The 18101-nt window shown below is 40.4% G+C and overlaps 2 long non-coding RNA genes across 4 annotated transcripts in view; one reads left to right on the top strand and one right to left on the bottom strand.

Moving 5' to 3' along the window:
• Positions 1 to 18101, bottom strand: part of LOC138741715 (uncharacterized) — a 76973-nt gene that overhangs the window by 38794 nt on the left and 20078 nt on the right. The gene's annotated exons all lie outside the window — the stretch shown is intronic.
• Positions 6317 to 18101, top strand: part of LOC138741716 (uncharacterized) — a 76931-nt gene continuing 65146 nt past the window's right edge. Inside the window, exon 1 of the long non-coding RNA XR_011343701.1 lies at positions 6317 to 6384. This is a non-coding gene — a long non-coding RNA (uncharacterized lncRNA). The remainder of the gene's footprint in view (positions 6385 to 18101) is intronic.

The following is an 18101-nucleotide window of genomic DNA, read 5'->3' as shown; positions in this document are numbered from 1 at the left end:
TAAATGTATTCCATTAGGAAAAATAACATATAATTTAAGGAATAACATCACAATATTCAAACAAATATGGGAACCATACATGAAATACAATAGAGAAATCCTACTACGGACCTCCACCACCTAAAATGACAGAAGGAGAAGATAAGGAAATGAACTGGCTCAGTATATAAAAGTAAAAGATAAATATTTCTTGTTTATTTTTATTAAGTGATGACATTGTTTAACAGGTTTAATGTATCTTATAGATTGAACTTTTAATAAATGGGAAGGTGGGAGAGGGAGGGAGGGGGAAAAAGGGGAGAAAATGACACTATATATTCAAGAGAAAAATGTCTGTATGTATTTTGGTCAGTATGTTTATAGTGTAAAAAATTAAAAAAATAAAAATTAAAAAAAAAGAATCTGGAGGTTCATGTTTTCAAGCATATGTATCTATTACAATCAAAAGGAAATAAACCAGAATATGACTGGGGTGTGAGGAGTCCTTTAATAAGTTAATGGCTTTCCTGATGCAGCGGGAGGAGAAGGTGACGATGGATGTTGGTTTTGCACGATGGCCTGAGCTGCATTTACCACTCTCTGCAATTTTTTGCAGACTTCACCTGAGTCATCCCTGTACCAAGCAGTGATGCATCCAGAGAGGATAGTCTCTATTGTGCATCTGTAAAGGTTGACATGAAATCTCAGGGACAAGTTTCCTCAGGCTTCTGAGAAAGTATTTGGTTCACTTTCTTAGTTGCAATAAAGTCAGTGTGATAGGAAACCTTAAACCCAAAACCTGAACATTGGAGAAACTCTTGATGCTTTTGAATTTGCCTGCTCATTCAGCCTAGTTATCCAAATGAATAAAAGTAGTTAAAATCCTATTTCTTGAAAAGAGGATATCACTGAGTTGTTGCTTTTGAGACCAACAAAGTAATTATACAGATGTGCATGGTAATCAAAATCATCAACCTTTCCAGTCTCCAAGGTGGGAATCTCCCCACAGATAGTCAGTCATGACAGAATAGTAGAAATCCTCACCTTCAGAATAATTCTGAGTGCTGGAAATGGGAGTAGATCTCCCTGAACAGTCCTGGTGTGGGGTCTATTACGTGAGTTGTTAATTCCATCCCATGCCTAGCCTCACCTGTCCTGCCTGGAATAATCAGTCTGCAGCCTCAGCTCATGCCACGTGATCACAGAACCACTGCTTAGTAGGAAGCAATTTCTTAATCCAAGTGTTCTGCCACACAGTGGTACTGCGGTTGGTGCTCCAGTGACCCAGGTTTAATGTGGCGCCCATCATTTCTCCTTTAAACGCATTTTTTTTCTTCAGGCATGTTTTCTCCCACATCCTTAAGACATGCTGGTTATGAGGTCAATTATCTGCTTTAAATTGCCTCCCATTCAAGTGGATGCCAAGGGAACTGAGGGGAGTTGGTAGGTACGTGAAGAAAACAATAGATCAGAGAAAAATAAATGTAGGAATGGAAGCGATGGAAATGTACTGAAAACTGCCATAGATTCGATGGGATGAAAGGTCTCCTTTATGTCATGAGAAATGAGACATTTAAGAAATTATGTTAACCTTTTGCATCACCACGAGCCCTGAGTATCCAATAGCAGACAGTGAGAGTGAGCATCTGTCGAGTGTGTGACTGCTGCAGTGAATGAGGAGCTTTGACCACACACTTCACCGTGTGTGGACCCATGTTAGTTAAAGTGGAAAAATGTGACCAGATTTCTACTGGCAGCACTGAAAAGATGCACTTTATGAGGACCATGCTGCAAATATCTGGCATAGGGCAGCAAGCACCCTGGCCGGGAGAGTTGAATTACATCTCTCAAATTATGCAGGAACAGAAGATGGACTGCATTTCACAGTTTTCCCCAAGAAGGACAGTGAAAAGTAATCTGATTTCTCAGCAGACTACTCCAAGTTCCCCATGTCTCTAAATGCAGTGACTAGCCACTGAGTTGAGTGGATGGCATTTTGAAATGTTGTAAAGCACCATGGAGAATTCCTTTAGCCAACATGGAGGAAGCATTCCTGTCTGACATCGATCTTAATGATGTGGTCACCTCGATTTGGGTGCTTTTGACACTGTTGGGCACCAGTAATTGCACTTATCTGGGATGTGCACACTGAGACCGGAGGACCAGGAGTTAAATCACCACCTCCACCTTGGTCAAAATACTTCTATAGTTTTGTTCTGCCTCAATAAAGCTTGTGAAGAATCCAAAATATAACATGGGCTGCTATTGTTTTCTCCTCCAAATCAGCTATCTTAACTCGTCCTTGGACCTCTTGCTGAAATTCCCAGTATAGATTTCTTCTCCCAAACACTGACCTCTACCTGTATTTGCACTGATGTTTATCAACATCATCTTGATTCTTCTGTTTGTAGCTCTGTGCAACTGTTATGGAATGGTTAATGGGATTGTTACTACTTTTTAAAAAATTGTTTCACATGGTACCTGAAAAGTGGAATCACAGATATATAGGATGGTCAAAAATAGTCTCGAAACATAGGCCTTATCAGTTAGAGTACAGAGTATAGAAGTTGGGGTGTCATGCTGCAGTTGATTAAGACATTGGAAAGGCCCTATTTGGAGTATTGTGTTCTGTTTTAGTCACAGTAGTGCAGGAAAGAGGTTATCAAGCTGGAGAAGGTGCAGAGAAGGTTTGCAAGGATGTTGCCAGAACTCGGGGACCTGAGCTAATAAGGAGAGGTTGAGCAGACTGAGGTCTTATTAGTTGCAGCTCAGGAGGATGTGGCGTGATCCCACAGAGGTATACAAAATGATGAGATGAATTGTGAGCACAGAAAATCTTTTCCTCAGAGTAAGGGTATTGATAACCAGAAGAGAGAGGTTTGAGGTGAATCGGGAGAGATTTAACAGGAACCTGAGAGGCAAGCTTTTAATGGATTAGGTGGGTGAGTGTTTGGAATAGGCTGCTAGAGAATATAGTTGAGGCAGGTGCTATTGCCACATTAAAGCAAAGAAATTGGATGGAAACACGGGAATATAGGTTTACAGGATATGAGCCAAATGCAGGCAGATGGAACTTGTGTGGGTGGGACATTTTGATTGACATGGGCCAAATGCCTTTTTCCATGCTGTATGTCAGGGGTGTCAAACTCAAATTCACCGAGGGCCAAAATTAAAAACTTGGACCAAGTCGAGGGCCAAACTAAATATTTATTGAAAATTTTCAACAACATCTGCATGTTTTCTCTCAACATATGTAATATTAAACTTTTTCTTATTAAAATAAATGTTTAATAATAGTTTTGGTTAAACTCTTTCCATAAGAAGCATTAACAAATAAGAAATAAAATATTCAATAAATAATACTTCTCTCTAGCCTTTAAGCCAAGGATTGCACGTTGCCGAGAAGCATGCCAGGGACCGGAGGTCTGCAGGGAGCCCTCCCCAGCCCAGCCAGCAAACCCGAGCGGCATCCCCCCCCCGTCCCCTCTCCCTCCTCCGCCCCCGCCTGCCGCAACCGCCGCCAACAACCCAAGGAGTCCCCGCTGGTCTCGCCATCTCACCGGGAATACCGTGAGAGCGGTGGAACTCATCCGCGACCTCCACCCCAGCGGAAAGTCCGATGCCCAGCAGTGCCCACCCACAGATGAAGCTCAAGGAGACGTTGGAGCTAGGCGGCGGGTCCGTTGGAGCTAGGCGGCGGGTCCGTTGGAGCTAGGCGGCGGGTCCGTTGGAGCTAGGCGGCGGGTCCGTTGGAGCTAGGCGGCGGGTCCGTTGGAGCTAGGCGGCGGGTCCGTTGGAGTTAGGCGGCGGGTCCGTTGGAGCTAGGCGGCGGGTCCGTTGGAGCTAGGCGGCGGGTCCGTTGGAGCTAGGCGGCGGGTCCGTTGGAGCTAGGCGGCGGGTCCGTTGGAGCTAGGCGGTGGGTCCGTTGGAGCCAGGCGGCGGGTCCGTTGGAGCTAGGCGACGGGTCCGTTGTAGCTAGGCGGCGGGTCCGTTGGAGCTGGGCGGCGGGTCCGTTGTATCGGCACCACTGTGAATACCTAATTAACTTTCCCGTTAACTATATCGGTGTACTGCTGTGCCTGCTGTGGAAGTGCTAAAAACTACTATGGTAATGCTTGCTGCTGTGCATGAGCTATACTTGCGCGGCGACCAGCGGGCCAACTCTAATATATATTTAATATGATCTTGCGGGCCAAATATAATTATATCGCGGGCCAAATTTGGCCCTCGGGCCAGAGTTCGACATGTGTGCTGTATGTCATGTTTCAGATTCTGTGAAGAGTCAACTGTACCCAGACATATTGCCCTGATGCTCCTAATCTAATTGGATTATGTAATACTACACTGTACATGACAAGAGTACTTCAGTGAGTCAATTAATTGCTGTTTCACAATAGCGAGCAGAATTTACTTGAAATATTTTTAAAACCATGATTTACTGATGAAGTTCATTCATTAAATCTGAGTACCCATGAAACATTTACTAAACTTCCTAATTTGTGACGATAAAAGGATTACTACTTACTCACTGTATCCACGGGGAATAGGTTACTTTTTTTAAAAAAATCTTGAGTCTATGATGCATCTAATTGCACAAAAATTGAAAGAAGTAGAAGAGAAACACTGCCTTTTTCAAGCAGTGCTTTCAAACAGTAGGAGCTTTTCATTGTTAAAATTAGATGATTCTAAAAGATGACAAATGGTATAATGATGCCCAGATAAAATAGGGGTATTATTAATGGAGCATCTTAGATAATATTTGGAACAAAATACAGATGCTGGAACTTCCCCCACTCCCCGAAAAAAAAAACAGAGTATGTTGAAAACACTCAGCAGGTCAGGAAGCATCAAAGAGGAGAGAAATAGGTTTGGTATTTCAGATTGTTTGACCAATCTGGAAAAGTAAGAAGAGAGATAAGGATGATTTAAATTACAGGGAAGGCGAAGGCAGAGTGAATAATGGGAATGTCTCGGATTGGATGCAACCAAAATTGGCGAGATAATAATTACTTTAAAAGACTGCAGTTAGAGAGAGAAAAGGAGGGGAGGGGGAGAGAGAAAGAGGCACTTGAAACATTTGGCTCAAGCTTACCGGTGGGCAAGAGAGAAAGAGAAACAGATATAGGGAGAGAGAGAAATTCAGACAGAATATGATCCTCGAGAACTGGCATTAGGCAGTAATGGGTGGAGGAAGCTATAGGCAAGTCAGATAGACTGGATGTGGGCAGATCCCAAAGATTAGAGTCACCAGTATACACCGAAGGGAGGTGCCCTTCAAAGCATCTACCATCCTGTGTTTGTTTCTCCATCGAGAGGGTTCATATAACTAAAGTGAATGAATTTAAAGTGGAAAAAAAAAATTCCGCTTCATCTGCAAGGACAGTTGGATTCTCCAATGGCAGGAAGAGCTGCTGCTGAGAAATGGCGTAGAGGTTAAAGGAAAAAGGGAGGCATCATCAAATCATTTCAAGTCTCGTCATCGGAATATGTAAAGCTTACAAAGAAAAAAAAAATGGAAGAATGGACTGGAATCGACTGAAGCAGAGTGGAAGGAAGTGATGCTGAGATAGCAATGCAATCTCATGGACATAATTTATGGACAAGCAGGCAACATGTTGGACGAGATATCTAGTGTTTAATATAAAGTAAAATCCCTGTAATCCAGAATTCAAGCAACGTGCAAAAAATTGAGGAAAATAAATTGGTAAAAAATAAGAAAGTTTAAAATTGGCACTCCTCGCCATAAGTTCGCCAATCATGCAACACCCAATCCCAAGCAAATGGAAACTTCACAAATCCTCTTAGGTCAAAGATACCTATTCTTCTGGAGGAAGTTGTTATAGACCTGCATTGTGAGATTGAGGGCTAATGAATATTTTCAACCTTGCTAACCAATGATAAAGATAGCCTTTCTTTTAACCAATGTAAATGGTTAAAAGAGATACCGATGAATTATGTGAACGCACAGGAGTGTGACAAATAGATTCAATATATGAAAACATAAGGCCATCAATTTTGGATATAAAATATAGACCAGAATATTTGAGAGGATGGTTAAAAGCTGGAAGCAGTTTTAGAGCAAAACTAACAAATTTCATGTACATAAATCAAAGATAAATATTTTTAAGAACCTAGTTAAAACATTAGCCTTCATATCTTCAGGACAAGATAAGATGTCAGAGTTATACCACAATGATACAAATGCCTTATTTTGAGCACAGCCCCTTTGGAAGGCCACATTTTCTTTGGAAACAATGTGACATAGAAGAACCTTCAGGGTTAATTTATCAAATTACATTTCCGGAAGCTTATTTTCATAAAGTTTACAAAGCATTGGGGTACGTTACCTTGTGGATGCATTCCTGCCCACTGGGCTATCGCCATTGCCGGACCTATTCATTGCAAGTAGGTGGCTCCCAATTACTTCACGCATTCACCATCACTGTAGTTCTGGGATGCAGAGAAAAGAGCTACTTAAGCTCTTTTGGATGCAATTTAATCCTGACTAGTGTAAGATAATACAGTTTTGGAAATCAAATAAGGTAGGACATATACAATAATGTGCAGGGCTCTATGAAATGTGAATGAACTGAGGGACCTTGAAGTTCAAGTCCATCATTCCTGAAAGCAACAATGCAGGTAGATCAGGTGGCGTGCTCGTCTTCATTAATTGGAGCACAGAATATAAAAGTAACAATGCAGGTAGATCAGGTGGCGTGCTCGTCTTCATTAGTTGGAGCACAGAATATAAAAGTTGAGATGCCATACTGGAACTTTACCAAGCATTGTTAGGCCACATATGGAGTATTATGTGCTGTTCTGAGAAAGGATGTGTTGCGCTGAAGAGTACAAGGAGATTCACCAAGATGTTGCCAGGATTAGAGTACTTTAATTACAAGAAAATAATGGATTGGTTAGGTTTGCTTTTCTGAGATTGAACGAGACTGAGGGGCATCTTTAGAGGGATATAAAATCTTAAGAGGCATAAATAGGGAAGGTAGAGGGAATCTTTTTTCTAATAATTGTGGTATCGGGAACAAAAAGGCAGAGATGTAGAGTGGAGGTTTCAAAAAGGATTTGAAGGGAAAGTTATTTTTGACACAAAAGGGTCAAAATAGACTTGTTGCCAGAGGAGGTGGCAGAGTTAGATACCATCACCACTTTGAAGAGGCATGTAGACAAACATTTATGTAGGCAAAAGGAGACAGACCTAGGCAGACAAATAGAATTAGTATTAATGTTGGTGTAATATGGTGGGTCAAAGAACCTCATTCTGTGCTGTACAATTCAATGACTCTGATCATTCTAGTGGACTTGAGAGCTCATGCTCTCTGGATATATTGTCCAGATATCTATGGGATTCCACAAATGATTTGGAAGATTGTCTGAAAATATTGACGTTTGCCAAAATTGTAAACATTACTTAAAAAGCTGATATCATTGCATTGCACAATTAATAAACTGGATATCTTTGCCAACTCTCTTCATGAAGACATTTATTTTAAATTAATTTCATGCACAAAAATATTGGAAAAGTAATGAATTCAACATGTACAGTATTAACAAGTCATTAACCTAATATTTCATTAAACTAATGTGGATATTCTAATAAGTAAGCTCTTGACTTTTAATACATTCACAATAACATAACAACGAATTTGAAAACAAATTCTTGACATGCAAAAGCAAAAGGGCAGGAATAGTGGGCGATTTAAATTATCCCAATATTAAATGGAATTCGGAGGGCAGAGAAGCCAAAATTGTGTTCAGAACTTTTTAAGTAGATGGCAACCTGCCAAAAGAAGAAAGGATCATTGGGTCAAATTCTGGATTCAGGTTTTGTGAATGAAACTGGATGGTTAAAAAGAATATCAGAGGGAGAATGTTTTGGCCTCAGTGATTATAAATCAGTTAGACTGAGCATAATGGTGGAAAAGGACAAAGAAAACTGGAAATAAAGCAGTCTAAATTGCAGAAAGCCATTTACTAAACTGAGATTATTTCACAGAAAGTGAATGCAAAACAGTTACCTGAAAGCAAATCAATCTGAAACCAATGGGAGACTTTTTAAGAAGAGGTCAACAGCTTCCACACAAAGGAAAGCATGGGACTGTGAAATCCAGAATCCCCTGAATTGAAAGTTGCATGGATGGCAGGATCAAACAGAAGAAGGAGTAATACACCAGAAATGTTGGACAAATATAAGAAAGTTGTAGGAGGCAAATTAAAAGGGAAATTAAGAAAGCAGGGGGGAGGTATGAAAAAATAATGGCAAGTAAAATTTGAGAATAAAACAGAAGTGTTTTATCAGTGTTTTAGGAGAAAAGAGATAACAATAGAAAATGCAGAGCTCATTAATGACAAAGGATGAACTGCATATGAAGGCAAAGAATATGGATAAGGCTCTCGATTTTCTTCACAAAACTTGGAAATAATTCAAATGTTTTGTTACTTTTATGAATTATCTCTGGCTATAGGAATGAGCTTGGAGGATTGCAAGACTTCTAATGTTGGTGCTCTGCACTTACATGTCAGTTAGTTGAACTTCAATGGTGGGAAACATACTGGAATCCATTCCAAGGAACAGGACACATTAATGGTGCTAACGTAAAAAGAGTCGCTAGCTTCAAGTTCTTTGGAATAAATATCCCCCGTGACCTGTCTTGGTACAAACATGCTGATGTGAGGAACAAGAATGTGCACTAAAACCTCTACTTTCTTAGAAGTCCATAAAAGTCTGGCATGTCCCTCATGTTCCGCAACAATTTCCATAGATCTTCAAGAGCATATCTGCTGGATGCATCACAGGGTGGTATGGGAGATGCTCTACTCAAGTTCAGAAAAAGCTGCCGAAGGTGGTGGATGCAGCTCAGGACATAAACTTTCTACATCTCCAACTGCCTAACAAAGACAACCAACATCCTGTAAGACCCGTTATACCCCGGACACACTTTCTTCTACTTGCTCCCATCAGGGAGAAGGATTAGCAATGTGAAAACACACATCAACTGGCTTAAATATAGTTTATTTCCTGCAGTTATCAGGCTCCTGAATGAACCTCAAAATGATACAAGAACACTGTCTCTTGCTTGGTGCTAATTGATCTCTTTTCTTCATCATCCTATACTCTCTAAATTGTGCTCTTTGTACTGCAGTATTAATGTTAGAGATAACATATTAGACTGTTTGCAGAAGAACCCTTCTCCCTGTGCTAGCTTTATGATAAACATAAATCGTAATGTTCTGTGATTCTGTGAAAATATGCAATTAATAGATCCAAATCACTGACAAATTTCATTTCTGCTTCTCCAGTAACAGAACCAGCCAACATGTCTGCTCTGCAAATACATTTTTTTCTTGTTAAATTATGTTGTATATGATTTATAAAATGTCCTAATGGTCAATTGTAATTAAAGCAATGACATTTAATTTAAGTACTGTAACACAACCAGATAAGGTTAGTCTGAATGTTCTAATGAGGGGAATTAAGGCTCATTGAGGATACATAGAGATACCCCTAATGCTATTGAGAAATATAGATTTAAATCACAGTTTAAACAGCAAATTTAAATTTGGCGAAAACAAGGGAAGTGGAACAAATAATTAGCTTCATTGGATTATCTTTAGAACAGGATAGAAGATGATTGACCCTATCATGGTTGGGTCAACTATTTGGAAATGTCATTTAATTAAACCCTCTTATTCTCTTTTTCTATAACCTTAAATTTTTTATTTGTCCCAGACAATTATCTCTCCAAGACTTTGTGAACATATGAACAAGAATAATTAGAGCAAGAGTGGACTGCTTTGCCCTTTGAGCCTGTTCTAGCATTCATCAAGATCCATGAGCAGTTTGCATGTCAATTAAATGTTCCTACATTATCCTCATAATCCTTTGATTCCATAAACATCCAGTCATCTATCAATCTCTACTTAATGAAATCGATAACTAAGGTTCCACAGTCCTAAGGGGTGGGGGAAAGAATCCCAAATATTCTCTACAATTCATGCAACGAGAGTTCTCCTCCTTTATGTCCAATATAATTGGCCCCTTATTCAGAGATTGCAATCCATGGACTTGGACACCTCAGTCAGGGAAACATCTTCCCTAGTCTGGTGGATCTAGTCTGGTGCATCCAGTAAGAAATGTTTAACTTTAATGAGCTACCCTTCACCTTCTCCTTATATACCTAATAATCCTTCATCAGGCAAATCTGCCATCCTTGGAACCTGAGTATTCAATCTCACTCACTCAGTGACAAGTAAATCCACATTTTAGGCAGAGTTACCAAGATTCTACATAATCTTTCAGATGTGGTCTCAACAGAGCCTTGTTTATAATTTTAGTGAGATATCTTAACTCTGCTATTCAAATTCACTCTAAATACTTAACCTTGCTAATCATTTGCTGCACCTCCATATTGGCTTTCAGGGGAGGCACAGGTAACATAGTAATTAGCACAACGCTGTTACAGCACCAACAACTAGGACCGGGGTTTGAATCCGGCACTGATTGTAAGGAGTTTGTATGTTCTCCCCGTGTCTGCGTGGGTTTCCTCCGGGACTCCAGTTTCCTCTCAGCCTTCAAAAAGTACCAGGATTGGATGTAATTGGGCAGAAGGGCCTGTTACTGTGCTAAATGTCTAAATTTAAATTTAAAGAAGCATGTGGGATGGTATTGAGAAGCTTGACACCATACGTCAAGAGCACACTGAGAGGCTGCATGAGCAGCATCTCACAATCTACCCAGCTACCTACCCTATCTCCCACTTTCTGCCCCACCTGTGAAAAAATCTAGGATATTAGACACCTCATGACTTACAAAACTGTAAGGCAAGCAAGTTATCCTCAAACCCAGAAGTCTGCCTCAGAAGTGAGGACAAGGAGGCTAAGGTCCATTTGAGTATCATAATTAACCAATTCCTCACTAATTTAAGCTACTCTGCTTTTTTTGTTTTGTTAATAGATATAGATAACCATGTTTTCCCCATTATGGTTCATCTTCAATGCAATTAAGTAATGCCAGAGGGGCAGGACAAGGCTCCCTACTGAAACCCCATTAGAATCCTTTGTCACTGAGCAAGAGGTTTTGTGAAAAGTAAAACATAAACATCTGTAAATACCATGGTTGAAGTAAAAACACAATGCTGGAGAAACTCAGCAGTATCCTTCATATAGAAAAGGCAAAAATACATAACCGACATTTCGAGCTTGAGCCCTTCATCAAGGTAGACCTGCTGAGTTTTTGATGAGTTTTTGTGATGTTTACAAATGCTTCCAACTTTCATAGATCAGATTTTGTAGAGTATTTAAAACTAAATGTCATATCAAAATTCTTCCAAGTATATGAGACAAATATTAAACTACAAATATTAAACTAAAGGGAAATAATGGTTAAAATATAACTTTTGTTAGTTTCCCATTTTCCCGTCATGCTGCTATCCCTATACATATTAATGGGATCACAGTTTCTGTGCCAGGTTTAATCTGATGGAGAATCTAAAACCGGATTCCTTAGCATGACTGGTGGGGTACTCAGAAATCTCCCACTGTTTTGTTAGATTCTGCTCCAGTTCCATAGCCAGGAAATGGCTTGTGGAGCTAACTAGTAGGTTCAGATTTTTCTGTTCCTTCTGGAGCCCTGTAACTTACCAGCACTTAACAGTGCAAAATACCAACAGCTCTGTGTGCTAAAGCAAAATTAAGGCCGACAACACAGATTGCATCCTAAACTTGAAATTGATTTTTCTTGAGCTTTGAAAGTGGCCACCACTTTGTAACAAGTATGGTAAATACTGATTTCCAAATTAAGGACAAGCTTGATAATCAATGCATTCAATCTTCAATCGTGTCCTCCAAATTGTTCAACATAACAGATTACAGCATATGGGCATTCAATTTAATTAATGCTTAAATCCAAAATTCATTTTTTTTTTAAACAATGGCTGTGTTTTGGAACTGGTTCACGTGGGATACTGATCCCTATTTATTTGAATCTTTCAGCTATTCTGGGAACAAGACATGTTGGTGTTGCAATTTTATTCATAGAATGTATGAAGAGTATTCTCCACTGTCCTTTTGGATACATGGAGAAAAAGGTTACAGTATTAGCAATAACAGTAAACCCAGGAACAAGCAATTATCTGATAATAAGGAATTTTTCCATGGTTGTTGCATACATTTTCAGCAAACATTTGGCAAATGCCAAAATGCAATTATCCACATAGATATGTACCTCTTTCTTTTGTTTCCATGTGAACTCTTTGCTTACAATTCTTCCTTTTCCACTTAAGATAGACAATCAGCTTTCGATAAGTCAGGATTCTCGGGGACGGCCGCCCCAGCCCCATACTTCCCTCCACCTACCCCAGCCCCAAATTCTACCCCCCCCCCCCGCTGGTTGCCCCATCCCCCTCCCACCACCCCAGCCCCCCGCCAGGGGCTGTCAGGCAGCAGGGAGGCAGGCTGTCAGACTGCTGTCCCGAGTCGCCAGCTTTCGCTGCTAGACGGCTCACAGTCAGCTGGCACGTTTAGGTGCCAGAAAGCCATCCATTCCATGGCCACCTTAATGTGCCAGCTGAACTCCGCAAGCCACACCTGTAGGCAGGTAATCTTCATCGGGACACCTAAAAGTGGCAAGAGAGAGGAGTCACAGAATTCAGTTCTAGAAGGACAAAGCTGGCAAACTTTGGAAGGCTGCCTGGTCAAAGAAGAAGGCTGGCAGTCTGAAAGGTGACCTGGAAGAAAGAGGATCATCTGGAGAACCCTGAAGGGGGCAAGTTTTGTCAGCAAGACTGATTGAGAAAGAATCAAGTACAGATGTCCTGGAAAAGTTATTTCTCTCTGAAAACCACCAAGAACCCTCCTGAGTGGTAACCATTTGCCTGTTAAGCACCAAAGACTGGTGAACTTTGTTAATGCTATTTCTGTGCACAGAACAAAAATTGCCTGCAATTTTACAGGACTGTGATCCAAGGAACTTTTCTAATATTAAAAATACATTACACACACCTGTGCTTAGTATTAGAGAAGGGGGATTAAATAGGTTAGGTAGGTTAAGTAAGTTGATAGTAACAAGTTAAAGTTTAATTCTGTTTTCTTGTTCAAATATAATTTAAAAACTGCTTTTGTTTAAGTAACCCTGTGTTGAGGTGCATATCTTATTGCTGATGGTTTTTGGGGTCCTCTAGACTCCGCAACAATGGTTCAAAGTTCCTTTTACTGCCAAAATATTTCAACTTTTTCTTCTGTAAGACAGTCACCAGGATTACTGCCCAGTGCCCCAACAAAAGAAAGAGAAAATGAGAATCCCTTCAGAGACACTGAGCGTTCGTGGATTCACCATCAGTTGTCCCACAGCCTCTCAGACTCCAGTTCAAACCATTGGCAACCAGAGCTCCAGATCCAAATTTCCAATATGAACAGGAAGATTTCAGCGCCCCGAGGCCCTCTTGCTTATGGCAATTATTGGCAATCTCCAGTCCTTTGGAAAATAGATAAAAGATTAAACCTTAGCTGTACTTCTAGATGTTGAGATATTAATTTCATACACTTATTCTTAATTCTTCTTATGCTATTCTTTTGGATCAAAGATGACTTGCTTCCATTCCAGGCCTATAGGTCCTGAGATGGCAGGTACAATGTGGGGCCAACAGACCGTGCCACAGGTGGCCCAAGAGATGCTTTATCATTTGCCTGGGACATTTGTGATCACCCAATGAGCAAAAGAAATTTTCCGAACCTTCCTGATTGTCCTTGCTCCATTTTGAGTGGTCACAGCCCAAGAATTCCCATGAGTTGGTGAAGATGTTTTTCTCTCTCATGAAGTCCTTGAGAACATCCTTGAATTTTTGCTTTATCCACCAGGCAGACTCTTGCTGTGATAGAGTTCAGAATAATGTTTGTATCAGGAGTATTTTTTCTTGGGCAACAATAATAAATCCCAGATGATGTTTAAGGTAATCGGAGGAAAGTTTAGGGGAGACTTCAGAGTTAAGTTGTTTTATTTTACACACACCGAGATGCCTGGAATGCATTGCTGGGGGGGGGGCGGGGGTGATACAATGGGCATTTAAAAGACTAAGATAGGCACATATATGTAAGAAAAACAGTGTGCTGTGGCTGTAAGGAAGGGAAGGATAAGATTGTTCAGGAGTAGGAGTATAATTTCAACATAATTTTGTAGGCAGAAGGACCTGAATTGTGCTGAAAAATTTTATATTCTATGATTCTGTGTAAAGCATGCAAATGACACTGCCTGCCCATCAGAAAGAACTGAGTGTGATAAAGGACTCAATACAGAGACCAATAGCCTTGAGGAAGATGTTGACATCAGCTGGTTTACCCCAATACCGTATTTGGACTCTGTTGCTAAGTTAGCATGGGTGATAATTATCCCACATGGATGTATGGTGATGTTTACTGAATGCAATCCATGTCTCAGAGGCATATCAGTGCTCAAAAGCATCTGCTGTCCAGAGAATGATGAAATTTGTTGCAGTCTTGATTTCAAGCATTGTTTACCTCAGATGACCTAAGCATGTGCCACCATGTTAAGTGGTCGATGACTTTCACAACTGACATCCGCCTTTGTTGATCAGTGGGAACATTCATCCTTTGTCAGGTTCTTGCATCGGACCTTTATGAACAAAGGTATGTGTTGTACAGTGGGACCAGCTGCTAATGGTCTTCTGTTTTTCTGAGAGTGCAAAGGCTATTCTTTATAACCATATAACCGTTTACAGCACGGAAACAGGTCATGTCGGCCCTTCAAGTCCATACCGGTTCACTTGAACAACTCCACTAGCTCCTCCGCAAACTCCTGAGGAAGCAGAGGCTCTCTCAGGTCGCTACATCCTGAGATCATAGATTCTCTTTATAAGACCCCGTTTTCTTGGATACTTTACTCTGTTCCATTTCTCTTTATAAATCGCTGTTCTTTGGGAATCTTTACACATGTTCCTTTTCTCTTTATAAGTCCACATCCTCTAGGATTATTTACTCCATTCCTTTTCTCTTTATAAATGTCTGTCCTCTGGGAATCTTTACTCTGTTCCTTTTCTATTAATGTCCACGTTCTCTGGGATTCTTTACTCATCTTCCTTTTCTCTTTATAAGTCCCTCTACTCTGGAATTCTTTAAACATGTCCCTTTTCATTTTAAAAGTCCCCGTTCTCTGGTCATTGGCTTCAGTGAACAAATTGGCAATGCCTTGAAGCTTGTCCCCCAAGTGTACATATACACAAGCATCATCTTCTCACAACAGCTTGATAACTGAAAACTTGTACTATAGAATTTTCTGCAGCTTTGGCCAAGCTGTTCCAGCATAGCTCCAAGACTGACATTTTACCAAACAATGTGAAAAATTGCCCAAGTACATCCTGTCCACAGTAAATATAATCTGGTTAATTACTGCTTCATTAGTTACTGACTCTCTATTGTCACCAGTGATGGAAAGAATAATCAATGGCCTTATCAAGCAGCACATGTTTAGCAACTACCTGCTCACAGAAACTTAGATTGGGTTCTGCCAAAGTCACTCAGCTCTGGACCCAATTAGAGCCTTGATCTAAACATGGACAAAAGGGCTGAATCCCAAGTTGAAGTAAGAGTAACTTCCCATAACACCAAGGCAACAATTTGATTGAATGCAGGATTAATGAGCCCTACCTAACGTGGAGTCAGTGGGACTCAAGTCTCTGCTTTGCTGATTGGAGTCAAAGGAAAGTAGTTGTACTGGTTGAGGGTCAATCATCTCAGGCACAGAGATCTCTGTATGAGTTCTTGAGGATAGTGTCCTTCAATGTTAGGGATGGTACCCATACACAATGAGAAACTCACCTACAAACTCCAGAAAGCCTTTCCATCGTCTACAAAAGTCAGGTCAGGAGTGTGGCAGTATAGTCTCTGCTTGCTTGGATGAATACAGCTTCCACAACATTCAAGAAACTTGTTAGAGAACAGCAAACAACAGACATTCCATCCACAACCATTAACACTCAACCACTAAGAAATATTCAGGATACACTACAACAACTCAAAATCATCTGAGACAACATGAGCTCTACCAGCTGGAAATATAGGGAAGCAAAAACATGGACACAACACCAACTAATAAGTTACCCTCCAAGTCACACCACATTGTGACGTGGAAATATGTTGCCATTCCTTCATCGTTGCTAGGTTGAAATCCTGGACCTCTCTCACTAAAAGCATTGTAAGTAAATATATATAGTTACAAGTAGTGTTCTTCAGGGGTTGATGTTGGGCAAAGAGGCTTGCAAATCCTCACAACAGGTTAACCTCCAGGATGAGACGGTGGTGAAGAAGACAAATGTAATATTGACATTCATATCCAGAAGAATAGGATATAAGAGCAGGAATGTGATGTTGAGGCTTTATAAGACACAAGAGAGGACTCAGCTAGAGTTCGAGATTCACTTTTGGGCTTCTTATATAAGAAAGGATGTGCTGGGATTGGAGAAGGTTCAGAGAAGATTCAAATCTCTTCAGTTAATAAAAATAAAGTGGGAGTGACCTTGGTCTTGGAAGAGAGATGGCAAATCTTGAACAGTTTATCATTTGTCATGTGCATCTCCACTCCACAGGGAAGAAAATCCAAGGTGAGGTGCCGCCATGTGTTAGATTTCAGTTGACTGGCTCTCTCTATGAGCAGTCAAATTTGAAAAGAATGCTTCACAGTCCCTCTTGAATGTAAGAGTCTAAGTCATCTGTGATGTCAAAAAAAAATCCTATAAGAAGAGATTTTCCCTTGAGTTAATTTGTGGGGAAGAATTTGGCAATGAGAACTTGGATGGACAAAATTTTCTCTGAGAGTTTGGAACAGTTCCACAATAATTGGGAGGTTTCAGCTGAGGGGAAAAAAGTATCTGTGAAAAAAAACAGGAAGGTCTCGTAATAAGATTCATTGCCTTTCTTCAAAATGTTCATGATTATGATATTACCGAGGTGCCCGAGCACCATAAGACTATAACATATTGGAGCAAAAGAAGATTATTTGACCCATCAAGTCCATTCCTCTATTCTATCATGAGCTGTTTTCTTCTTCCACTCAGCCAAACTCACCTGCCTTCTTCCCATAAATCTTGATACCCTAACTATTCAGATACCTATCAACCTCTGCCTTAAATACACTCAAAGACAGCCTCCACAGGTGCCTGTGGTAAGAAATTCCAGAGGTTCATCACACTCTGGGTAAAGAAATTCCTCCACATCTCTGTTTTAAATGAGTGCCCTTCAAATCTGAAGCTGTGCCTTGTTGTACTAGACTCCTCCACTATGGGAAACAACTTTGCCATATCTCCTCTGTGCAGGACTTTCAACATTCAAAATGTTTCCATGAAGTCCCCCTCATTCTTCTGAATTTCAAGGAGTGGCTTATTGCTTCCTTCCAGGAATTATTCTTGTGAATCTTCTCTCTGAACCTTCTCCAATCTCAGCACATCCTTTCTTAAATAAGGAGCCCAAAAGTGAATCTCGAACTCTAACTGAGTCCTCTCTTGTGCCTTATGAAGCCTCAACATCACATCCCTGCTCTTATATCCTATTCTTCTGGATATGAATGTCAACATTACATTTGTCTTCTTCACCACCGTCTCATCCTGTTGCAAGGATTTGCAAGCCTCTTTGCACCACTAAATTTTGAATGTTCTACCCATCCAAATAAGTCCGCCCTTTTCTCGACAGCCTCCCATATCTTCCTGCCCCTCCACCTACCTTCATATCATTTGCAAATTTAGCCAATAAAAACCATTAATTCTGCAAACCAAATCATTAACATACAATGTAAAATGTAGAACCCCAACATCAACCCCTGAAGAACACCACTTGTAACTGGTAGCTAACCACCATAGGATCACTTCATTCCCACTCTCTGCTTCCTGCTGACCAGTCAATGCTCTAGCCATGCTAGTATATTTCCGGTAATGCCATAGGCTCTCATCTAGCACTTTATGCTTTCTTCATACATTAAGATGCTGCTGCAAATCTTTTATTTAAGCAGGCCAAAGTGATTTATCCCAATATCTTGTTCCTGATTCAATGTCAAATTCTGAAAGAAACACTTTTGTATCAGGTCTTTGGACTTTTTACTGCATTACAAA

This window comes from Narcine bancroftii, chromosome 8 (assembly GCF_036971445.1).
Source record: "Narcine bancroftii isolate sNarBan1 chromosome 8, sNarBan1.hap1, whole genome shotgun sequence".
Lineage (NCBI taxonomy): Eukaryota > Metazoa > Chordata > Chondrichthyes > Torpediniformes > Narcinidae > Narcine > Narcine bancroftii.
Note: the sequence above shows the minus strand (reverse complement) of the source record. Positions and strands in the feature narration are given on the sequence as shown.